Source organism: Neodiprion lecontei, chromosome 7 (genome assembly GCF_021901455.1).
Source record: "Neodiprion lecontei isolate iyNeoLeco1 chromosome 7, iyNeoLeco1.1, whole genome shotgun sequence".
NCBI classification, from domain to species: Eukaryota; Metazoa; Arthropoda; class Insecta; order Hymenoptera; family Diprionidae; genus Neodiprion; species Neodiprion lecontei.
The window spans coordinates 24,077,036-24,103,202 of NC_060266.1; the positions used below are offsets into that span (position 1 = coordinate 24,077,036).

The 26,167-nt window shown below is 41.5% G+C and overlaps 1 protein-coding gene and 1 long non-coding RNA gene across 11 annotated transcripts in view; one reads left to right on the forward strand and one right to left on the reverse strand.

Moving 5' to 3' along the window:
• The window catches only part of LOC124295502, a 53,830-nt gene extending 48,533 nt beyond the window's left edge, over window positions 1-5,297 (forward strand). Inside the window, exons 2-3 of the long non-coding RNA XR_006905457.1 lie at window positions 4,537-4,942; window positions 5,123-5,297. This is a non-coding gene — a long non-coding RNA (uncharacterized LOC124295502). The remainder of the gene's footprint in view (window positions 1-4,536; window positions 4,943-5,122) is intronic.
• Window positions 1-26,167, reverse strand: part of LOC107224485 (dystrophin, isoforms A/C/F/G/H) — a 325,712-nt gene that overhangs the window by 91,917 nt on the left and 207,628 nt on the right. The gene's annotated exons all lie outside the window — the stretch shown is intronic.

The window sequence follows — 26,167 nt, forward strand, 5'->3', positions numbered from 1 at the left end:
TATAACCTGATCGTCTAGGTGAAACTCAGGAAGATTATATATATGTACGTATAGAATTTGAAGGTGTATCACACTGCTGCCGCACACATCTGTAACGTTATAATCATCTATATTTTGCAGTAAATAAATTTCACCTACCGGAGCAACGTTATCCAATATCAAGGGAATCACCGAAGCGCTTGGCGTGTGCTGAAAAATTCATCGAAACGGATTTTTTCGCCTCGAAATTACTGCGCGATCAAATTTTGGGCATTAATATATATATATATTTAATATATTTAATTTAAATATAAATATATATATATATATATTTATATTTAACGGGTGTTGAAAATTTTGAAGAATCAAACTTCGTAACGTGAATGTCACCGGGCAGTTTGATCGTGATTTGATTCTGTTCGTTGGCGCGTGAGTCTAATCAAACGACGTTATTGTTACTAATTTGATAATTTTCGAGATTATATCGCCAAGGGAACGAGTCATGGGGATCTTGGTAAGCCCGTTACCGAGTTATATTATCGAGCCTCGATATCGAAACACCGTAGAGACAAGTGTGCCGTATAAAAAAAATAAAAAATTTTTCCCTAGATTTCACAAAATCTGTACCTTGTACTTGTTACTGCAGTTTTGTGAAACCTCGCGTTTCGATTATTTAATTTGTGGTTGAATATCGCCTGCAATAAATTACCGCGGGAACAGTTTCGATTTGATAAATATTTTCCTCTAATTATTCTAAGGAGAGATTAATTCGATCGCATTTAATGAAGAAATGAAAGGTAAAAATTACTTTTCAGTTTAGAGTATTAGAAAAATAAAACATCTTTGTACTTGGGCCTGCTTCGTCGTTATGTAAGGTCCTTTCCAATCGCTTCTAAAAGCTTTCGAACAACTTTTGGATAAAGTTCAACGGTGCATATTTAATAAAGTAATCAAGAAAGAGCCTTGTTTAAATAACGTCTTACCTAATGTACGAATTTCAAGAGTTTCTCAATCAATTTTTAATTCTACTTTTGTGCACTGTATTAAAGGCGCATATACATATATATTATATATTTACACACCTGATATTTAAAACATCGTCCTTAAATCCAACGTGACAGAGAGAGAGAGAGAGATTCACGGTGAAAAAGAAGAGTGTTGCTCCAGTTAAAATACATGGCAAGAGTATTAATAATACCGTTACTATCATTGTTATCGTCATCTTTATTAATGACTGTCCAAGTAACGAGGACGGATTTAGTTCAACCCTGTATATTTTGCACTGCAGTTTCGTTCGTCTAAATTAAATTTTCTCTCCTTTTGTCTCCTTCTCTCGTTATATTTCTCCTTGTTCGTCTTTTCTTTTCTATTCGTACAACCGAATCATTATGCATTTAAAGCCTGCAGCTAGAGAGTTCTCACACCGATTGTTAAGATCGTTGAAGTAAAAGGTGATATTTGCATTTGCAGAAATTTCCATAACGAACGAGTAGTGCTAACGACTACTTCCAACTTATACTTCCGTATTCGTCGCAGTTGAAATTAATTACAGAAAAAAGTTTAGCCGGAAGTTGTGTATTTTTTATTCAGTTATTAGTTATTTTTTTTTTTTTTTTTTTGCAAATTAAATTTATTTATTTTTTTCCCCACCTTTTCAACTCTAAAATACAAGTCTGCACCGGTCGTATGTATGAACTAATATTTATAAATCTGATTTAAAGTCAATTTTATTCATATATTTATACCATTGAAAAATTCTCCCCGACTCTACAGCTCGAAGAATAAGGGCATAACATGCGCGGCGTGAAATTTATGACCCTCGAAATAATGTCAAGTGTTACACGGGGAATTCAACGTGATAACTTGTAATTGCCAGTTGCTCGAATGCACGAAGGGCATATATAGGCCGGATTGCAGGAGGCGGAAATATAAAACTAGGGTCAATTAATCGATGTTCAACAAGTTTAAAAGGTTACAGATTTTCGAGGCAATTAAATAGCGAGTTTAATGAAACTATCACGACGGCAGGACAATTCTAAAAAGGAGAAAAAAAAAATAAAAATACCAGGCGGAAAAACTGCTTTTCACGATACTTTTCATCATCATGAAAAGGGGAGAGAATTAATGAAAATTAGAATTATCCAATACTTTTCTTAGTTTCAATACGATTTGATTTAACGTCAATCGGAGTTAATAACAAAGATTATTATCGGCCATCCGAACGAACAAATAAGACGTGAGTAAATCCGGCGGTTAGGAAGTGTCACTGGAAAGCGTACGTCGCGTCGGCCCGTTAATCTTGGATATTGTATCTCGCGTGCGAGTTCCTGCTAAGCTCTGAGAACGCATCGTATAATATACGCGCCGAATCGTCCCTGCATCTGTCTCTATAGTCGAGTTTAATATTCCCGGTGCGATGGTTAAAAACGAGGAACGGAGACCGGGACGACGAATGGTAGGGGAAATGCGGAAAATGTACAAGTCCGATGTTGGAATAAATGATATGACGGATTTCTTGGAGGAATTTTTTTTCATACCTCTCTCCGTCCAATAAGAAGAAATAAAGAAAAGCGAATAAAGAATTTAGGGAAAATGATCACTCCCTGACACGTCTCGCCTTACGCCCGGAGTTCTGAGGCCAAACTCGCTAAAATGCTTTTGCGGTACCATAAATATATAAAAAGCGAACTCGCACCTGGGTCGTGTGAGAACGTGTGACGGGGAGTATATATCACTTCTGTGGTAGCGTATGAATTTATTTCTAGGGTGAAAACAGTGCGGCCTTCGCTTTTCACCCTCCCTCCCAATCCCTCAGGGTTTAAAGGTCCCGGGGAAAAGGAACGCCTCGCGTGGTAATGACGCGTTCAAAAAGTAGAATCGTGTAGCAGGTGACAGAAGACTGGCTGCACCGGCTATGGCTCATGCTTTAGCGGAAAATATACCTTTTGACGTTCCAGAATCACGGCTTTACACGATAAATTTTTATCCCCACGGCCAAACCGGAGGAAGTATTATAGGAATATATATAACGTACAACGCGAAAGCATTTTCGTCACCTTTTTTGTCACGGGTTGTACCAAATTTCCTGTATTAGAAAAAAAATACCGCTCAAAGATTTCGCTGACGATAATTAATCGTTTTCTACTTCTCGAAAGGGTTTCTCCCCCCTCGAGATCGGCACATCGACTAATAGGTTATCTTTTTTTTTTAATTTTACTTCAATCCGGAATGACAGGTCAAACCTCACTGGACATTGGGAATCTGTCGAATAGTCCTAATCGTATGAAAATACTTATAAGGAAGGTGTTTCAGATCGATCTTTCCGATTTGATTTCTTTTTGTAATATGTTATAGTAGACTACACTGAGAGAAATTTTTAGTTCCGGTTGCCGCTCGGTCCTTGACTGTTTTCATTTTTTACCACAATCGGAAAATATAGTTCTAGGTAGAAAATGAAAATTAGTTTTCTAGCTGTTAACGGAAAGTCTAGTATCCGTTACTATTCTTTCTCGTTACGATCACTGTTGCCAGATTTTCTTGTAACCGTTGCGAAAATTTAATGCTTGTTCGACAATAAATTGGCGTTAGAGCCTTGTTTAACTAAAAAAGTACGACAAACCTCACAACCTGATTTTGCGTTGCGATTACCAAAAAAGGATCGACGATAGCGCAAAATGTTTACGCGTACCTCGTTTCTCGTAATTCCAACAATATTCAAACAGTTTTTTTAACGATACCTATTTACTCAATTTTTCTAGTTACTTTAACAAATGAAATATTTCTCAGTGTAAAAGCTAAGGGACACGTATTTTTTATTTTATGTGCCATTAAACACTTTAAGGGGGTGAAACCACCCTCCAAAGTAAGGCTCGTCAAGGGGCGATTTGGCAGTTTCACCCACAAGAACACAATATTTTTCAGTTCTTGCGCGTAGATATACGTATTCGAAATTCACTTCGCCTTGAATGGTTGAAATTATTTTTACCAGAGATAGGGTTGGTTTGTCTGTGTTGCGAGTCTACTCGGGTTCTGGTTATATTACCCGCAGTAGAAGCTTCTTCATTACCGGATTCGTGACCTTATTAATTAGAGTTAAGTGCAGCGCACTTGAGTCGACTGCCTAAACATCGGTATGAATAGAGAGAGAGTGTATGCGGAACAATGGCTCGAGGTGCCATTTCTAATCTAATTCATAACCGAGCGCGGAACCGCTGCCATCGAGAACTTCTGTACCAAGGCTGGGTTTGCGGTGCTACACGAGTGGAGACAAAGAGGGAGAAAAGAGGCCCACTTAGCAGTCCAACAATTATTATGGGACGTTTAATTCTTACCCTCAATATTTAATAACCGACCCTTTTACACGAAACCACGAGGAAGTAATAACTTCGAAACGAGAACGGCGAGCAGGATCGAAACTTGCCGAATGAATTTCACCGCTAATCGTTTCTCTGCTGGATCACATTTCTTTTTCACCCAATTACCGCACTAGCCACTTAGAGATTTTCCAAGCTGACATAAGGCGACACTTTGTTTAAAATTTTTTCCTACGTTTTACAGACAACCTGTCATTTCCATTTTGGACTGCTCACTCGACGTGGGGGATCGTCGACTGTCTTCAGGGCTTCGTCGAAGTGACGCGACGCGACACTCGATACTCTCCGGTTTGTTATAGTCCGTCGACTGATGCGCGGTCAATGGATAACACTCTGCCAGTCGGGGAGAAGCGTCGGGGAAGGATGCCTGGCTCTACGAGTAGACTGGATCCACCATGACGACGGGGTTGGAGGCAGACGGCATTGTTCATGGCCTACATCTGTTCGCGGAAGACGCGTCGTCGTCGTCCTTCCGTCTATACGACCACCCCGCCGACCACTTGCTGTCGATATTGCCTGCTCGTGGTCTACCCTACGTCAATTCCTGCTCCTCGACGCCGAGGTTCGGCGAGATTAGACCATGTCTAAAGGTACGTTACAGGATTGATTCTTTTGATCGTTTCGAGATTTTTCGATATCCGAATACTCTCTCGTCGAAGTATATTCTTTCAGGACCAGGGGGGTGTATTTATTTTCTAATGACCCTTCGCTATTAGTTGTCTCTCGAATACATGCGTGAGAGTCGGTAAACATTTGTTCCTTCGTTTCAGATGAACCAAGGTACCCCATGTCTGGGATTGTCGTCTCGTACTGCCGGAGAAGAAATATTCATCGTCAGAATGCCAGAATTATTGGCAATCTTGATGAAGTATAGTTGATGACGATTTCTATTTACCTTTGTTTGTGTATGACATTGACGAATAAAGAACAGAACTTGACTTAAAATTGGTTTGTGGTAGCCTTTGGCGATTGATTGAAGATTCGGGAGCTCCAAGCACACAGCGACTCAAGTCCAGGCGAAGACGTTTTACGGCGAAAAATAACGTTAATGTTACGGATCTCAATGAATCAATTCCAGGATTTTTCAAAATTTGTCAAAAATAGATTGAGAAAAAAAATAAAGGGTTGCCCTCCCTTATTTCTGAGTTATTAATTTTTTTTTTTTAAATTTCAAATCACTTTATGAAAGATTAAAATGATCTGTCCTAGTGTTCTCTCAGCTAAGTATTCGCTGTCGAATCGCTGAACTGTCAGAGGTTTCGCCTCACGTTCTGACGCCTTTGAAACGACTTGAATGTCACAATAAAATCGTACAACAGTACGTTCCGACAGGGTCGGTTGTTTGACGAAACAACTTCATGATTGTATAGAATGAGAAGAGACAGTAATTGTTATTCAGGAGAGAGAAGATACCACAGTGTTTATTTATACAGGATATTACAGGAACATATTACACACAGGCCACATTCGAGTAGGTATACACACAATGTGGGAGTCAGATTCACAAGAATAGATGAGGTGCACAATAACAGGGATGATGTAGTAGTATGGAGTTAATGTAAAGGAAAACATGATAAGATGATCCGGGCAAATTATGTTAATTCAAGAAGCAGGAGTTACGTACTTAAGTTGGGCAAGTAGATGGAAACATGGCAATAATGCATGCGTATATGAAAAGGTACGTTTGAAAGTCAGAACTACATATTAATAGTATCCAAATATAGACAGGAAAGGAACAGGGAAATCTATGCGGAGAGTTTTTGCATGGACAGCCAGAAGCGTTGCCGCAGGTGGAAGAGACGATCTGTGCGCACAAAACGAAATAGGATAGCAAGGGATAGGAAGTGGAGTCTCCGGTTGCTTACCCTAAGCTGTCCTGGTTCGCGAGGATATGGCATGTCGTCCGGGGAGAAGATGAAATTTCAAAATATGATCATGTTCCGCGTATATTAAAAGTCTCATATCCCAGGTGCGTTATCGCAATAGATGGAACTTGTCCATGAGGTGTTTAAATTTGGACGTAAAAATTTGTAACGTTGTTCGAGTTGTAAGGATTGATTATTGCGGGAGGCTTTTTCTCAGGGCAAAAGTTTCAGCGAAAATTGAAAGGGACTTGAGCCTTACTTTTATAGGAAAACTTTTTTTGTCTTGAAATAAATTCGAATGACCCTTTCTAGACTGATTGGAGCCTCAAAAACGCTGGAAATACATCAAAAAGTATGTGACCAGACAGCAGAGAAATAAAAGGGGTTAGAATTCCATTTTGGGTCAATTTTGTGTATCAGAATCGATTGGTAGGATCATCTATACAATGATTGACAAGTTCCGGAATGACAAAGGACATTCGATCAAATTTGATTATTTATTCAGGTAGGTATGGGTTACATGAACAAGAAACAATACAATTGACATGAGTCATGTATCGCATGATGCAGAGATGTGTTGCACCTGTGAGCAGACCAAAACATAAGTTATACGAGTACGTTGAAAATACGATGTTAACTTTCTAATGTAGGATGTTTCATATTCTGCTTAAGACAACGTACACTGCACAAATATTTGCTAATGATACAATTAGATTCCTTATGAGATATTGAATGATATTATTGAATGCCTTTGTATTTCACACTACATCTATAGGATAAATTATTAGATGACTACACACTGACACCTGACCACTTGTACTAGAATAAGAGAGTGTTAAATAAACTAAAACTCTATTCGACAATTATGTGCTTTTTCTTTCCCAGTTTATCAAAACCCTGTCGAATATTTTATGCGTTTCAATAGTGACTTTCCTTCTGTATTGCATTGGAGTTACCTTGAAGAAATACCAATTACTGAACGCCGATCCAAACCTTCGTAATGTAACACGAGCATGTGATACTGCACGGGGCCAAGAGCTCTTTATTGGTTGGAAAATTTCCTCGTTTTACAGCAGAAACTCTGCATGCGTTGCTCTTAGCGTATTGGGACTGGGCCCAATCGATTTCTCTCGCAAAATTACGTCGGAACAGTGCCACAATTAGTTTATTCCAGCACTTTTCAAAATCGCGAAAATTTTCGCCAAAAATGCGAAGGGGTTAGCCTTACTTTCTCTTCATTTTTCGACCAAAAATTTTTCGCCTCAGATTCGATTCGTATGACTCTCACCTGACTAATTGGACCCCCAGGAACTCAGGAAACGCAGCGGAAAGAGCGTGGGATCAACAGGAGAGAAGTTACGAAGGAAAAAGCACCTGCTGAAAAATGTCGTAAACACAGGTTCTCGTTTTTTGGCTCTAACTTTTGATGCGTTGATCGCAGCGTATTGGGACTGCGCCCAATCGATTTCTCTCGCAAAATTACGTCGGAATAGTGCAACAATTAATTTATTCCAGCACTTTTCAAAATCGCGAAAATTTTCGCCAAAAATGCAAAGGGGTTAGCCTTACTTTTTCTTCATTTTTCGACCAAAAATTTTTCGTCTCAGATTCGTTTCGTATGACTCTCACCTGACTAATTGGACCCCCAGGAACTCAGGAAACGCAGCGGAAAGAGCGTGGGATCAACAGGAGAGAAGTTACGAAGGAAAAAGCACCTGCTGAAAAATGTCGAAAACACAGGTTCTCGTTTTTTGGCTCTAACTTTTGATGCGTTGATCGCAGCGTATTGGGACTGCGCCCAATCGATTTCTCTCGCAAAATTACGTCGGAATAGTGCCACAATTAATTTATTCCAGCACTTTTCAAAATCGCGAAAATTTTCGCCAAAAATGCAAAGGGGTTAGCCTTACTTTTTCTTCATTTTTCGACCAAAAATTTTTCGTCTCAGATTCGTTTCGTATGACTCTCACCTGACTAATTGGACCCCCAGGAACTCAGGAAACGCAGCGGAAAGAGCGTGGGATCAACAGGAGAGAAGTTACGAAGGAAAAAGCACCTGCTGAAAAATGTCGAAAACACAGGTTCTCGTTTTTTGGCTCTAACTTTTGATGCGTTGATCGCAGCGTATTGGGACTGAGCCCAATCGATTTCTCTCGCAAAATTACGTCGGAATGGTGCCACAATTAATTTATTCCAGCACTTTTCAAAATCGCGAAAATTTTCGCCAAAAATGCAAAGGGGTTAGCCTTACTTTTTCTTCATTTTTCGACCAAAAATTTTTCGTCTCAGATTCGTTTCGTATGACTCTCACCTGACTAATTGGACCCCCAGGAACTCAGGAAACGCAGCGGAAAGAGCGTGGGATCAACAGGAGAGAAGTTACGAAGGAAAAAGCACCTGCTGAAAAATGTCGAAAACACAGGTTCTCGTTTTTTGGCTCTAACTTTTGATGCGTTGATCGCAGCGTATTGGAACTGCGCCCAATCGATTTCTCTCGCAAAATTACGTCGGAATAGTGCCACAATTAATTTATTCCAGCACTTTTCAAAATCGCGAAAATTTTCGCCAAAAATGCAAAGGGGTTAGCCTTACTTTTTCTTCATTTTTCGACCAAAAATTTTTCGTCTCAGATTCGTTTCGTATGACTCTCGCCTGACTAATTGGACCCCCAGGAACTCAGGAAACGCAGCGGAAAGAGCGTGGGATCAACAGGAGAGAAGTTACGAAGGAAAAAGCACCTGCTGAAAAATGTCGAAAACACAGGTTCTCGTTTTTTGGCTCTAACTTTTGATGCGTTGATCGCAGCGTATTGGGACTGCGCCCAATCGATTTCTCTCGCAAAATTACGTCGGAATAGTGCCACAATTAATTTATTCCAGCACTTTTCAAAATCGCGAAAATTTTCGCCAAAAATGCAAAGGGGTTAGCCTTACTTTTTCTTCATTTTTCGACCAAAAATTTTTCGTCTCAGATTCGTTTCGTATGACTCTCACCTGACTAACTGGACCCCCAGGAACTCAGGAAACGCAGCGGAAAGAGCGTGGGATCAACAGGAGAGAAGTTACGAAGGAAAAAGCACCTGCTGAAAAATGTCGAAAACACAGGTTCTCGTTTTTTGGCTCTAACTTTTGATGCGTTGATCGCAGCGTATTGGAACTGCGCCCAATCGATTTCTCTCGCAAAATTACGTCGGAATAGTGCCACAATTAATTTATTCCAGCACTTTTCAAAATCGCGAAAATTTTCGCCAAAAATGCAAAGGGGTTAGCCTTACTTTTTCTTCATTTTTCGACCAAAAATTTTTCGTCTCAGATTCGTTTCGTATGACTCTCACCTGACTAACTGGACCCCCAGGAACTCAGGAAACGCAGCGGAAAGAGCGTGGGATCAACAGGAGAGAAGTTACGAAGGAAAAAGCACCTGCTGAAAAATGTCGAAAACACAGGTTCTCGTTTTTTGGCTCTAACTTTTGATGCGTTGATCGCAGCGTATTGGAACTGCGCCCAATCGATTTCTCTCGCAAAATTACGTCGGAATAGTGCCACAATTAATTTATTCCAGCACTTTTCAAAATCGCGAAAATTTTCGCCAAAAATGCAAAGGGGTTAGCCTTACTTTTTCTTCATTTTTCGACCAAAAATTTTTCGTCTCAGATTCGTTTCGTATGACTCTCACCTGACTAACTGGACCCCCAGGAACTCAGGAAACGCAGCGGAAAGAGCGTGGGATCAACAGGAGAGAAGTTACGAAGGAAAAAGCACCTGCTGAAAAATGTCGAAAACACAGGTTCTCGTTTTTTGGCTCTAACTTTTGATGCGTTGATCGCAGCGTATTGGAACTGCGCCCAATCGATTTCTCTCGCAAAATTACGTCGGAATAGTGCCACAATTAATTTATTCCAGCACTTTTCAAAATCGCGAAAATTTTCGCCAAAAATGCAAAGGGGTTAGCCTTACTTTTTCTTCATTTTTCGACCAAAAATTTTTCGTCTCAGATTCGTTTCGTATGACTCTCACCTGACTAACTGGACCCCCAGGAACTCAGGAAACGCAGCGGAAAGAGCGTGGGATCAACAGGAGAGAAGTAACGAAGGAAAAAGCACCTGCTGAAAAATGTCGAAAACACAGGTTCTCGTTTTTTGGCTCTAACTTTTGATGCGTTGATCGCAGCGTATTGGAACTGCGCCCAATCGATTTCTCTCGCAAAATTACGTCGGAATAGTGCCACAATTAATTTATTCCAGCACTTTTCAAAATCGCGAAAATTTTCGCCAAAAATGCAAAGGGGTTAGCCTTACTTTTTCTTCATTTTTCGACCAAAAATTTTTCGTCTCAGATTCGTTTCGTATGACTCTCGCCTGACTAATTGGACCCCCAGGAACTCAGGAAACGCAGCGGAAAGAGCGTGGGATCAACAGGAGAGAAGTTACGAAGGAAAAAGCACCTGCTGAAAAATGTCGAAAACACAGGTTCTCGTTTTTTGGCTCTAACTTTTGATGCGTTGATCGCAGCGTATTGGGACTGCGCCCAATCGATTTCTCTCGCAAAATTACGTCGGAATAGTGCCACAATTAATTTATTCCAGCACTTTTCAAAATCGCGAAAATTTTCGCCAAAAATGCAAAGGGGTTAGCCTTACTTTTTCTTCATTTTTCGACCAAAAATTTTTCGTCTCAGATTCGTTTCGTATGACTCTCACCTGACTAACTGGACCCCCAGGAACTCAGGAAACGCAGCGGAAAGAGCGTGGGATCAACAGGAGAGAAGTTACGAAGGAAAAAGCACCTGCTGAAAAATGTCGAAAACACAGGTTCTCGTTTTTTGGCTCTAACTTTTGATGCGTTGATCGCAGCGTATTGGGACTGAGCCCAATCGATTTCTCTCGCAAAATTACGTCGGAATAGTGCCACAATTAATTTATTCCAGCACTTTTCAAAATCGCGAAAATTTTCGCCAAAAATGCAAAGGGGTTAGCCTTACTTTTTCTTCATTTTTCGACCAAAAATTTTTCGTCTCAGATTCGTTTCGTATGACTCTCACCTGACTAACTGGACCCCCAGGAACTCAGGAAACGCAGCGGAAAGAGCGTGGGATCAACAGGAGAGAAGTTACGAAGGAAAAAGCACCTGCTGAAAAATGTCGAAAACACAGGTTCTCGTTTTTTGGCTCTAACTTTTGATGCGTTGATCGCAGCGTATTGGAACTGCGCCCAATCGATTTCTCTCGCAAAATTACGTCGGAATAGTGCCACAATTAATTTATTCCAGCACTTTTCAAAATCGCGAAAATTTTCGCCAAAAATGCAAAGGGGTTAGCCTTACTTTTTCTTCATTTTTCGACCAAAAATTTTTCGTCTCAGATTCGTTTCGTATGACTCTCGCCTGACTAATTGGACCCCCAGGAACTCAGGAAACGCAGCGGAAAGAGCGTGGGATCAACAGGAGAGAAGTTACGAAGGAAAAAGCACCTGCTGAAAAATGTCGAAAACACAGGTTCTCGTTTTTTGGCTCTAACTTTTGATGCGTTGATCGCAGCGTATTGGGACTGCGCCCAATCGATTTCTCTCGCAAAATTACGTCGGAATAGTGCCACAATTAATTTATTCCAGCACTTTTCAAAATCGCGAAAATTTTCGCCAAAAATGCAAAGGGGTTAGCCTTACTTTTTCTTCATTTTTCGACCAAAAATTTTTCGTCTCAGATTCGTTTCGTATGACTCTCACCTGACTAACTGGACCCCCAGGAACTCAGGAAACGCAGCGGAAAGAGCGTGGGATCAACAGGAGAGAAGTTACGAAGGAAAAAGCACCTGCTGAAAAATGTCGAAAACACAGGTTCTCGTTTTTTGGCTCTAACTTTTGATGCGTTGATCGCAGCGTATTGGAACTGCGCCCAATCGATTTCTCTCGCAAAATTACGTCGGAATAGTGCCACAATTAATTTATTCCAGCACTTTTCAAAATCGCGAAAATTTTCGCCAAAAATGCAAAGGGGTTAGCCTTACTTTTTCTTCATTTTTCGACCAAAAATTTTTCGTCTCAGATTCGTTTCGTATGACTCTCACCTGACTAACTGGACCCCCAGGAACTCAGGAAACGCAGCGGAAAGAGCGTGGGATCAACAGGAGAGAAGTTACGAAGGAAAAAGCACCTGCTGAAAAATGTCGAAAACACAGGTTCTCGTTTTTTGGCTCTAACTTTTGATGCGTTGATCGCAGCGTATTGGAACTGCGCCCAATCGATTTCTCTCGCAAAATTACGTCGGAATAGTGCCACAATTAATTTATTCCAGCACTTTTCAAAATCGCGAAAATTTTCGCCAAAAATGCAAAGGGGTTAGCCTTACTTTTTCTTCATTTTTCGACCAAAAATTTTTCGTCTCAGATTCGTTTCGTATGACTCTCACCTGACTAACTGGACCCCCAGGAACTCAGGAAACGCAGCGGAAAGAGCGTGGGATCAACAGGAGAGAAGTTACGAAGGAAAAAGCACCTGCTGAAAAATGTCGAAAACACAGGTTCTCGTTTTTTGGCTCTAACTTTTGATGCGTTGATCGCAGCGTATTGGAACTGCGCCCAATCGATTTCTCTCGCAAAATTACGTCGGAATAGTGCCACAATTAATTTATTCCAGCACTTTTCAAAATCGCGAAAATTTTCGCCAAAAATGCAAAGGGGTTAGCCTTACTTTTTCTTCATTTTTCGACCAAAAATTTTTCGTCTCAGATTCGTTTCGTATGACTCTCACCTGACTAACTGGACCCCCAGGAACTCAGGAAACGCAGCGGAAAGAGCGTGGGATCAACAGGAGAGAAGTAACGAAGGAAAAAGCACCTGCTGAAAAATGTCGAAAACACAGGTTCTCGTTTTTTGGCTCTAACTTTTGATGCGTTGATCGCAGCGTATTGGAACTGCGCCCAATCGATTTCTCTCGCAAAATTACGTCGGAATAGTGCCACAATTAATTTATTCCAGCACTTTTCAAAATCGCGAAAATTTTCGCCAAAAATGCAAAGGGGTTAGCCTTACTTTTTCTTCATTTTTCGACCAAAAATTTTTCGTCTCAGATTCGTTTCGTATGACTCTCGCCTGACTAATTGGACCCCCAGGAACTCAGGAAACGCAGCGGAAAGAGCGTGGGATCAACAGGAGAGAAGTTACGAAGGAAAAAGCACCTGCTGAAAAATGTCGAAAACACAGGTTCTCGTTTTTTGGCTCTAACTTTTGATGCGTTGATCGCAGCGTATTGGGACTGCGCCCAATCGATTTCTCTCGCAAAATTACGTCGGAATAGTGCCACAATTAATTTATTCCAGCACTTTTCAAAATCGCGAAAATTTTCGCCAAAAATGCAAAGGGGTTAGCCTTACTTTTTCTTCATTTTTCGACCAAAAATTTTTCGTCTCAGATTCGTTTCGTATGACTCTCACCTGACTAACTGGACCCCCAGGAACTCAGGAAACGCAGCGGAAAGAGCGTGGGATCAACAGGAGAGAAGTTACGAAGGAAAAAGCACCTGCTGAAAAATGTCGAAAACACAGGTTCTCGTTTTTTGGCTCTAACTTTTGATGCGTTGATCGCAGCGTATTGGGACTGAGCCCAATCGATTTCTCTCGCAAAATTACGTCGGAATAGTGCCACAATTAATTTATTCCAGCACTTTTCAAAATCGCGAAAATTTTCGCCAAAAATGCAAAGGGGTTAGCCTTACTTTTTCTTCATTTTTCGACCAAAAATTTTTCGTCTCAGATTCGTTTCGTATGACTCTCACCTGACTAACTGGACCCCCAGGAACTCAGGAAACGCAGCGGAAAGAGCGTGGGATCAACAGGAGAGAAGTTACGAAGGAAAAAGCACCTGCTGAAAAATGTCGAAAACACAGGTTCTCGTTTTTTGGCTCTAACTTTTGATGCGTTGATCGCAGCGTATTGGAACTGCGCCCAATCGATTTCTCTCGCAAAATTACGTCGGAATAGTGCCACAATTAATTTATTCCAGCACTTTTCAAAATCGCGAAAATTTTCGCCAAAAATGCAAAGGGGTTAGCCTTACTTTTTCTTCATTTTTCGACCAAAAATTTTTCGTCTCAGATTCGTTTCGTATGACTCTCACCTGACTAATTGGACCCCCAGGAACTCAGGAAACGCAGCGGAAAGAGCGTGGGATCAACAGGAGAGAAGTTACGAAGGAAAAAGCACCTGCTGAAAAATGTCGAAAACACAGGTTCTCGTTTTTTGGCTCTAACTTTTGATGCGTTGATCGCAGCGTATTGGAACTGCGCCCAATCGATTTCTCTCGCAAAATTACGTCGGAATAGTGCCACAATTAATTTATTCCAGCACTTTTCAAAATCGCGAAAATTTTCGCCAAAAATGCAAAGGGGTTAGCCTTACTTTTTCTTCATTTTTCGACCAAAAATTTTTCGTCTCAGATTCGTTTCGTATGACTCTCGCCTGACTAATTGGACCCCCAGGAACTCAGGAAACGCAGCGGAAAGAGCGTGGGATCAACAGGAGAGAAGTTACGAAGGAAAAAGCACCTGCTGAAAAATGTCGAAAACACAGGTTCTCGTTTTTTGGCTCTAACTTTTGATGCGTTGATCGCAGCGTATTGGGACTGCGCCCAATCGATTTCTCTCGCAAAATTACGTCGGAATAGTGCCACAATTAATTTATTCCAGCACTTTTCAAAATCGCGAAAATTTTCGCCAAAAATGCAAAGGGGTTAGCCTTACTTTTTCTTCATTTTTCGACCAAAAATTTTTCGTCTCAGATTCGTTTCGTATGACTCTCACCTGACTAACTGGACCCCCAGGAACTCAGGAAACGCAGCGGAAAGAGCGTGGGATCAACAGGAGAGAAGTTACGAAGGAAAAAGCACCTGCTGAAAAATGTCGAAAACACAGGTTCTCGTTTTTTGGCTCTAACTTTTGATGCGTTGATCGCAGCGTATTGGAACTGCGCCCAATCGATTTCTCTCGCAAAATTACGTCGGAATAGTGCCACAATTAATTTATTCCAGCACTTTTCAAAATCGCGAAAATTTTCGCCAAAAATGCAAAGGGGTTAGCCTTACTTTTTCTTCATTTTTGGACCAAAAATTTTTCGTCTCAGATTCGTTTCGTATGACTCTCACCTGACTAACTGGACCCCCAGGAACTCAGGAAACGCAGCGGAAAGAGCGTGGGATCAACAGGAGAGAAGTTACGAAGGAAAAAGCACCTGCTGAAAAATGTCGAAAACACAGGTTCTCGTTTTTTGGCTCTAACTTTTGATGCGTTGATCGCAGCGTATTGGAACTGCGCCCAATCGATTTCTCTCGCAAAATTACGTCGGAATAGTGCCACAATTAATTTATTCCAGCACTTTTCAAAATCGCGAAAATTTTCGCCAAAAATGCAAAGGGGTTAGCCTTACTTTTTCTTCATTTTTCGACCAAAAATTTTTCGTCTCAGATTCGTTTCGTATGACTCTCACCTGACTAACTGGACCCCCAGGAACTCAGGAAACGCAGCGGAAAGAGCGTGGGATCAACAGGAGAGAAGTTACGAAGGAAAAAGCACCTGCTGAAAAATGTCGAAAACACAGGTTCTCGTTTTTTGGCTCTAACTTTTGATGCGTTGATCGCAGCGTATTGGAACTGCGCCCAATCGATTTCTCTCGCAAAATTACGTCGGAATAGTGCCACAATTAATTTATTCCAGCACTTTTCAAAATCGCGAAAATTTTCGCCAAAAATGCAAAGGGGTTAGCCTTACTTTTTCTTCATTTTTCGACCAAAAATTTTTCGTCTCAGATTCGTTTCGTATGACTCTCACCTGACTAACTGGACCCCCAGGAACTCAGGAAACGCAGCGGAAAGAGCGTGGGATCAACAGGAGAGAAGTAACGAAGGAAAAAGCACCTGCTGAAAAATGTCGAAAACACAGGTTCTCGTTTTTTGGCTCTAACTTTTGATGCGTTGATCGCAGCGTATTGGAACTGCGCCCGATCGATTTCTCTCGCAAAATTACGTCGGAATAGTGCCACAATTAATTTATTCCAGCACTTTTCAAAATCGCGAAAATTTTCGCCAAAAATGCAAAGGGGTTAGCCTTACTTTTTCTTCATTTTTCGACCAAAAATTTTTCGTCTCAGATTCGTTTCGTATGACTCTCGCCTGACTAATTGGACCCCCAGGAACTCAGGAAACGCAGCGGAAAGAGCGTGGGATCAACAGGAGAGAAGTTACGAAGGAAAAAGCACCTGCTGAAAAATGTCGAAAACACAGGTTCTCGTTTTTTGGCTCTAACTTTTGATGCGTTGATCGCAGCGTATTGGGACTGCGCCCAATCGATTTCTCTCGCAAAATTACGTCGGAATAGTGCCACAATTAATTTATTCCAGCACTTTTCAAAATCGCGAAAATTTTCGCCAAAAATGCAAAGGGGTTAGCCTTACTTTTTCTTCATTTTTCGACCAAAAATTTTTCGTCTCAGATTCGTTTCGTATGACTCTCACCTGACTAACTGGACCCCCAGGAACTCAGGAAACGCAGCGGAAAGAGCGTGGGATCAACAGGAGAGAAGTTACGAAGGAAAAAGCACCTGCTGAAAAATGTCGAAAACACAGGTTCTCGTTTTTTGGCTCTAACTTTTGATGCGTTGATCGCAGCGTATTGGGACTGAGCCCAATCGATTTCTCTCGCAAAATTACGTCGGAATAGTGCCACAATTAATTTATTCCAGCACTTTTCAAAATCGCGAAAATTTTCGCCAAAAATGCAAAGGGGTTAGCCTTACTTTTTCTTCATTTTTCGACCAAAAATTTTTCGTCTCAGATTCGTTTCGTATGACTCTCACCTGACTAACTGGACCCCCAGGAACTCAGGAAACGCAGCGGAAAGAGCGTGGGATCAACAGGAGAGAAGTTACGAAGGAAAAAGCACCTGCTGAAAAATGTCGAAAACACAGGTTCTCGTTTTTTGGCTCTAACTTTTGATGCGTTGATCGCAGCGTATTGGAACTGCGCCCAATCGATTTCTCTCGCAAAATTACGTCGGAATAGTGCCACAATTAATTTATTCCAGCACTTTTCAAAATCGCGAAAATTTTCGCCAAAAATGCAAAGGGGTTAGCCTTACTTTTTCTTCATTTTTCGACCAAAAATTTTTCGTCTCAGATTCGTTTCGTATGACTCTCACCTGACTAATTGGACCCCCAGGAACTCAGGAAACGCAGCGGAAAGAGCGTGGGATCAACAGGAGAGAAGTTACGAAGGAAAAAGCACCTGCTGAAAAATGTCGAAAACACAGGTTCTCGTTTTTTGGCTCTAACTTTTGATGCGTTGATCGCAGCGTATTGGAACTGCGCCCAATCGATTTCTCTCGCAAAATTACGTCGGAATAGTGCCACAATTAATTTATTCCAGCACTTTTCAAAATCGCGAAAATTTTCGCCAAAAATGCAAAGGGGTTAGCCTTACTTTTTCTTCATTTTTCGACCAAAAATTTTTCGTCTCAGATTCGTTTCGTATGACTCTCGCCTGACTAATTGGACCCCCAGGAACTCAGGAAACGCAGCGGAAAGAGCGTGGGATCAACAGGAGAGAAGTTACGAAGGAAAAAGCACCTGCTGAAAAATGTCGAAAACACAGGTTCTCGTTTTTTGGCTCTAACTTTTGATGCGTTGATCGCAGCGTATTGGAACTGCGCCCAATCGATTTCTCTCGCAAAATTACGTCGGAATAGTGCCACAATTAATTTATTCCAGCACTTTTCAAAATCGCGAAAATTTTCGTCAAAAATGCAAAGGGGTTAGCCTTACTTTTTCTTCATTTTTCGACCAAAAATTTTTCGTCTCAGATTCGTTTCGTATGACTCTCACCTGACTAACTGGACCCCCAGGAACTCAGGAAACGCAGCGGAAAGAGCGTGGGATCAACAGGAGAGAAGTTACGAAGGAAAAAGCACCTGCTGAAAAATGTCGAAAACACAGGTTCTCGTTTTTTGGCTCTAACTTTTGATGCGTTGATCGCAGCGTATTGGGACTGAGCCCAATCGATTTCTCTCGCAAAATTACGTCGGAATAGTGCCACAATTAATTTATTCCAGCACTTTTCAAAATCGCGAAAATTTTCGCCAAAAATGCAAAGGGGTTAGCCTTACTTTTTCTTCATTTTTCGACCAAAAATTTTTCGTCTCAGATTCGTTTCGTATGACTCTCACCTGACTAACTGGACCCCCAGGAACTCAGGAAACGCAGCGGAAAGAGCGTGGGATCAACAGGAGAGAAGTTACGAAGGAAAAAGCACCTGCTGAAAAATGTCGAAAACACAGGTTCTCGTTTTTTGGCTCTAACTTTTGATGCGTTGATCGCAGCGTATTGGAACTGCGCCCAATCGATTTCTCTCGCAAAATTACGTCGGAATAGTGCCACAATTAATTTATTCCAGCACTTTTCAAAATCGCGAAAATTTTCGCCAAAAATGCAAAGGGGTTAGCCTTACTTTTTCTTCATTTTTCGACCAAAAATTTTTCGTCTCAGATTCGTTTCGTATGACTCTCACCTGACTAACTGGACCCCCAGGAACTCAGGAAACGCAGCGGAAAGAGCGTGGGATCAACAGGAGAGAAGTTACGAAGGAAAAAGCACCTGCTGAAAAATGTCGAAAACACAGGTTCTCGTTTTTTGGCTCTAACTTTTGATGCGTTGATCGCAGCATATTAGGACTGCGCCCAATCGATTTCTCTCGCAAAATTACGTCGGAATAGTGCCACAATTAATTTATTCCAGCACTTTTCAAAATCGCGAAAATTTTCGCCAAAAATGCAAAGGGGTTAGCCTTACTTTTTCTTCATTTTTCGACCAAAAATTTTTCGTCTCAGATTCGTTTCGTATGACTCTCACCTGACTAATTGGACCCCCAGGAACTCAGGAAACGCAGCGGAAAGAGCGTGGGATCAACAGGAGAGAAGTTACGAAGGAAAAAGCACCTGCTGAAAAATGTCGAAAACACAGGTTCTCGTTTTTTGGCTCTAACTTTTGATGCGTTGATCGCAGCGTATTGGAACTGCGCCCAATCGATTTCTCTCGCAAAATTACGTCGGAATAGTGCCACAATTAATTTATTCCAGCACTTTTCAAAATCGCGAAAATTTTCGCCAAAAATGCAAAGGGGTTAGCCTTACTTTTTCTTCATTTTTCGACCAAAAATTTTTCGTCTCAGATTCGTTTCGTATGACTCTCACCTGACTAACTGGACCCCCAGGAACTCAGGAAACGCAGCGGAAAGAGCGTGGGATCAACAGGAGAGAAGTTACGAAGGAAAAAGCACCTGCTGAAAAATGTCGAAAACACAGGTTCTCGTTTTTTGGCTCTAACTTTTGATGCGTTGATCGCAGCGTATTGGGACTGAGCCCAATCGATTTCTCTCGCAAAATTACGTCGGAATAGTGCCACAATTAATTTATTCCAGCACTTTTCAAAATCGCGAAAATTTTCGCCAAAAATGCAAAGGGGTTAGCCTTACTTTTTCTTCATTTTTCGACCAAAAATTTTTCGTCTCAGATTCGTTTCGTATGACTCTCGCCTGACTAATTGGACCCCCAGGAACTCAGGAAACGCAGCGGAAAGAGCGTGGGATCAACAGGAGAGAAGTTACGAAGGAAAAAGCACCTGCTGAAAAATGTCGAAAACACAGGTTCTCGTTTTTTGGCTCTAACTTTTGATGCGTTGATCGCAGCGTATTGGGACTGCGCCCAATCGATTTCTCTCGCAAAATTACGTCGGAATAGTGCCACAATTAATTTATTCCAGCACTTTTCAAAATCGCGAAAATTTTCGCCAAAAATGCAAAGGGGTTAGCCTTACTTTTTCTTCATTTTTCGACCAAAAATTTTTCGTCTCAGATTCGTTTCGTATGACTCTCACCTGACTAACTGGACCCCCAGGAACTCAGGAAACGCAGCGGAAAGAGCGTGGGATCAACAGGAGAGAAGTTACGAAGGAAAAAGCACCTGCTGAAAAATGTCGAAAACACAGGTTCTCGTTTTTTGGCTCTAACTTTTGATGCGTTGATCGCAGCGTATTGGGACTGAGCCCAATCGATTTCTCTCGCAAAATTACGTCGGAATAGTGCCACAATTAATTTATTCCAGCACTTTTCAAAATCGCGAAAATTTTCGCCAAAAATGCAAAGGGGTTAGCCTTACTTTTTCTTCATTTTTCGACCAAAAATTTTTCGTCTCAGATTCGTTTCGTATGACTCTCACCTGACTAACTGGACCCCCAGGAACTCAGGAAACGCAGCGGAAAGAGCGTGGGATCAACAGGAGAGAAGTTACGAAGGAAAAAGCACCTGCTGAAAAATGTCGAAAACACAGGTTCTCGTTTTTTGGCTCTAACTTTTGATGCGTTGATCGCAGCGTATTGGAACTGCGCCCAATCGATTTCTCTCGCAAAATTACGTCGGAATAGTGCCACAATTAATTTATTCCAGCACTTTTCAAAATCGCGAAAATTTTCGCCAAAAATGCAAAGGGGTTAGCCTTACTTTTTCTTCATTTTTCGACCAAAAATTTTTCGTCTCAGATTCGTTTCGTATGACTCTCACCTGACTAACTGGACCCCCAGGAACTCAGGAAACGCAGCGGAAAGAGCGTGGGATCAACAGGAGAGAAGTTACGAAGGAAAAAGCACCTGCTGAAAAATGTCGAAAACACAGGTTCTCGTTTTTTGGCTCTAACTTTTGATGCGTTGATCGCAGCATATTAGGACTGCGCCCAATCGATTTCTCTCGCAAAATTACGTCGGAATAGTGCCACAATTAATTTATTCCAGCACTTTTCAAAATCGCGAAAATTTTCGCCAAAAATGCAAAGGGGTTAGCCTTACTTTTTCTTCATTTTTCGACCAAAAATTTTTCGTCTCAGATTCGTTTCGTATGACTCTCACCTGACTAATTGGACCCCCAGGAACTCAGGAAACGCAGCGGAAAGAGCGTGGGATCAACAGGAGAGAAGTTACGAAGGAAAAAGCACCTGCTGAAAAATGTCGAAAACACAGGTTCTCGTTTTTTGGCTCTAACTTTTGATGCGTTGATCGCAGCGTATTGGAACTGCGCCCAATCGATTTCTCTCGCAAAATTACGTCGGAATAGTGCCACAATTAATTTATTCCAGCACTTTTCAAAATCGCGAAAATTTTCGCCAAAAATGCAAAGGGGTTAGCCTTACTTTTTCTTCATTTTTCGACCAAAAATTTTTCGTCTCAGATTCGTTTCGTATGACTCTCACCTGACTAACTGGACCCCCAGGAACTCAGGAAACGCAGCGGAAAGAGCGTGGGATCAACAGGAGAGAAGTTACGAAGGAAAAAGCACCTGCTGAAAAATGTCGAAAACACAGGTTCTCGTTTTTTGGCTCTAACTTTTGATGCGTTGATCGCAGCGTATTGGGACTGAGCCCAATCGATTTCTCTCGCAAAATTACGTCGGAATAGTGCCACAATTAATTTATTCCAGCACTTTTCAAAATCGCGAAAATTTTCGCCAAAAATGCAAAGGGGTTAGCCTTACTTTTTCTTCATTTTTCGACCAAAAATTTTTCGTCTCAGATTCGTTTCGTATGACTCTCACCTGACTAACTGGACCCCCAGGAACTCAGGAAACGCAGCGGAAAGAGCGTGGGATCAACAGGAGAGAAGTTACGAAGGAAAAAGCACCTGCTGAAAAATGTCGAAAACACAGGTTCTCGTTTTTTGGCTCTAACTTTTGATGCGTTGATCGCAGCGTATTGGAACTGCGCCCAATCGATTTCTCTCGCAAAATTACGTCGGAATAGTGCCACAATTAATTTATTCCAGCACTTTTCAAAATCGCGAAAATTTTCGCCAAAAATGCAAAGGGGTTAGCCTTACTTTTTCTTCATTTTTCGACCAAAAATTTTTCGTCTCAGATTCGTTTCGTATGACTCTCACCTGACTAACTGGACCCCCAGGAACTCAGGAAACGCAGCGGAAAGAGCGTGGGATCAACAGGAGAGAAGTTACGAAGGAAAAAGCACCTGCTGAAAAATGTCGAAAACACAGGTTCTCGTTTTTTGGCTCTAACTTTTGATGCGTTGATCGCAGCATATTAGGACTGCGCCCAATCGATTTCTCTCGCAAAATTACGTCGGAATAGTGCCACAATTAATTTATTCCAGCACTTTTCAAAATCGCGAAAATTTTCGCCAAAAATGCAAAGGGGTTAGCCTTACTTTTTCTTCATTTTTCGACCAAAAATTTTTCGTCTCAGATTCGTTTCGTATGACTCTCACCTGACTAATTGGACCCCCAGGAACTCAGGAAACGCAGCGGAAAGAGCGTGGGATCAACAGGAGAGAAGTTACGAAGGAAAAAGCACCTGCTGAAAAATGTCGAAAACACAGGTTCTCGTTTTTTGGCTCTAACTTTTGATGCGTTGATCGCAGCGTATTGGAACTGCGCCCAATCGATTTCTCTCGCAAAATTACGTCGGAATAGTGCCACAATTAATTTATTCCAGCACTTTTCAAAATCGCGAAAATTTTCGCCAAAAATGCAAAGGGGTTAGCCTTACTTTTTCTTCATTTTTCGACCAAAAATTTTTCGTCTCAGATTCGTTTCGTATGACTCTCACCTGACTAACTGGACCCCCAGGAACTCAGGAAACGCAGCGGAAAGAGCGTGGGATCAACAGGAGAGAAGTTACGAAGGAAAAAGCACCTGCTGAAAAATGTCGAAAACACAGGTTCTCGTTTTTTGGCTCTAACTTTTGATGCGTTGATCGCAGCGTATTGGAACTGCGCCCAATCGATTTCTCTCGCAAAATTACGTCGGAATAGTGCCACAATTAATTTATTCCGGCACTTTTCAAAATCGCGAAAATTTTCGCCAAAAATGCAAAGGGGTTAGCCTTACTTTTTCTTCATTTTTCGACCAAAAATTTTTCGTCTCAGATTCGTTTCGTATGACTCTCGCCTGACTAATTGGACCCCCAGGAACTCAGGAAACGCAGCGGAAAGAGCGTGGGATCAACAGGAGAGAAGTTACGAAGGAAAAAGCACCTGCTGAAAAATGTCGAAAACACAGGTTCTCGTTTTTTGGCTCTAACTTTTGATGCGTTGATCGCAGCGTATTGGAACTGCGCCCAATCGATTTCTCTCGCAAAATTACGTCGGAATAGTGCCACAATTAATTTATTCCAGCACTTTTCAAAATCGCGAAAATTTTCGTCAAAAATGCAAAGGGGTTAGCCTTACTTTTTCTTCATTTTTCGACCAAAAATTTTTCGTCTCAGATTCGTTTCGTATGACTCTCACCTGACTAACTGGACCCCCAGGAACTCAGGAAACGCAGCGGAAAGAGCGTGGGATCAACAGGAGAGAAGTTACGAAGGAAAAAGCACCTGCTGAAAAATGTCGAAAACACAGGTTCTCGTTTTTTGGCTCTAACTTTTGATGCGTTGATCGCAGCGTATTGGGACTGAGCCCAATCGATTTCTCTCGCAAAATTACGTCGGAATAGTGCCACAATTAATTTATTCCAGCACTTTTCAAAATCGCGAAAATTTTCGCCAAAAATGCAAAGGGGTTAGCCTTACTTTTTCTTCATTTTTCGACCAAAAATTTTTCGTCTCAGATTCGTTTCGTATGACTCTCACCTGACTAATTGGACCCCCAGGAACTCAGGAAACGCAGCGGAAAGAGCGTGGGATCAACAGGAGAGAAGTTACGAAGGAAAAAGCACCTGCTGAAAAATGTCGAAAACACAGGTTCTCGTTTTTTGGCTCTAACTTTTGATGCGTTGATCGCAGCGTATTGGAACTGCGCCCAATCGATTTCTCTCGCAAAATTACGTCGGAATAGTGCCACAATTAATTTATTCCAGCACTTTTCAAAATCGCGAAAATTTTCGCCAAAAATGCAAAGGGGTTAGCCTTACTTTTTCTTCATTTTTCGACCAAAAATTTTTCGTCTCAGATTCGTTTCGTATGACTCTCACCTGACTAACTGGACCCCCAGGAACTCAGGAAACGCAGCGGAAAGAGCGTGGGATCAACAGGAGAGAAGTTACGAAGGAAAAAGCACCTGCTGAAAAATGTCGAAAACACAGGTTCTCGTTTTTTGGCTCTAACTTTTGATGCGTTGATCGCAGCGTATTGGGACTGAGCCCAATCGATTTCTCTCGCAAAATTACGTCGGAATAGTGCCACAATTAATTTATTCCAGCACTTTTCAAAATCGCGAAAATTTTCGCCAAAAATGCAAAGGGGTTAGCCTTACTTTTTCTTCATTTTTCGACCAAAAATTTTTCGTCTCAGATTCGTTTCGTATGACTCTCACCTGACTAATTGGACCCCCAGGAACTCAGGAAACGCAGCGGAAAGAGCGTGGGATCAACAGGAGAGAAGTTACGAAGGAAAAAGCACCTGCTGAAAAATGTCGAAAACACAGGTTCTCGTTTTTTGGCTCTAACTTTTGATGCGTTGATCGCAGCGTATTGGAACTGCGCCCAATCGATTTCTCTCGCAAAATTACGTCGGAATAGTGCCACAATTAATTTATTCCAGCACTTTTCAAAATCGCGAAAATTTTCGCCAAAAATGCAAAGGGGTTAGCCTTACTTTTTCTTCATTTTTCGACCAAAAATTTTTCGTCTCAGATTCGTTTCGTATGACTCTCACCTGACTAACTGGACCCCCAGGAACTCAGGAAACGCAGCGGAAAGAGCGTGGGATCAACAGGAGAGAAGTTACGAAGGAAAAAGCACCTGCTGAAAAATGTCGAAAACACAGGTTCTCGTTTTTTGGCTCTAACTTTTGATGCGTTGATCGCAGCGTATTGGGACTGAGCCCAATCGATTTCTCTCGCAAAATTACGTCGGAATAGTGCCACAATTAATTTATTCCAGCACTTTTCAAAATCGCGAAAATTTTCGCCAAAAATGCAAAGGGGTTAGCCTTACTTTTTCTTCATTTTTCGACCAAAAATTTTTCGTCTCAGATTCGTTTCGTATGACTCTCACCTGACTAACTGGACCCCCAGGAACTCAGGAAACGCAGCGGAAAGAGCGTGGGATCAACAGGAGAGAAGTTACGAAGGAAAAAGCACCTGCTGAAAAATGTCGAAAACACAGGTTCTCGTTTTTTGGCTCTAACTTTTGATGCGTTGATCGCAGCGTATTGGAACTGCGCCCAATCGATTTCTCTCGCAAAATTACGTCGGAATAGTGCCACAATTAATTTATTCCAGCACTTTTCAAAATCGCGAAAATTTTCGCCAAAAATGCAAAGGGGTTAGCCTTACTTTTTCTTCATTTTTCGACCAAAAATTTTTCGTCTCAGATTCGTTTCGTATGACTCTCACCTGACTAACTGGACCTCCAGGAACTCAGGAAACGCAGCGGAAAGAGCGTGGGATCAACAGGAGAGAAGTTACGAAGGAAAAAGCACCTGCTGAAAAATGTCGAAAACACAGGTTCTCGTTTTTTGGCTCTAACTTTTGATGCGTTGATCGCAGCATATTAGGACTGCGCCCAATCGATTTCTCTCGCAAAATTACGTCGGAATAGTGCCACAATTAATTTATTCCAGCACTTTTCAAAATCGCGAAAATTTTCGCCAAAAATGCAAAGGGGTTAGCCTTACTTTTTCTTCATTTTTCGACCAAAAATTTTTCGTCTCAGATTCGTTTCGTATGACTCTCACCTGACTAACTGGACCCCCAGGAACTCAGGAAACGCAGCGGAAAGAGCGTGGGATCAACAGGAGAGAAGTTACGAAGGAAAAAGCACCTGCTGAAAAATGTCGAAAACACAGGTTCTCGTTTTTTGGCTCTAACTTTTGATGCGTTGATCGCAGCGTATTGGAACTGCGCCCAATCGATTTCTCTCGCAAAATTACGTCGGAATAGTGCCACAATTAATTTATTCCAGCACTTTTCAAAATCGCGAAAA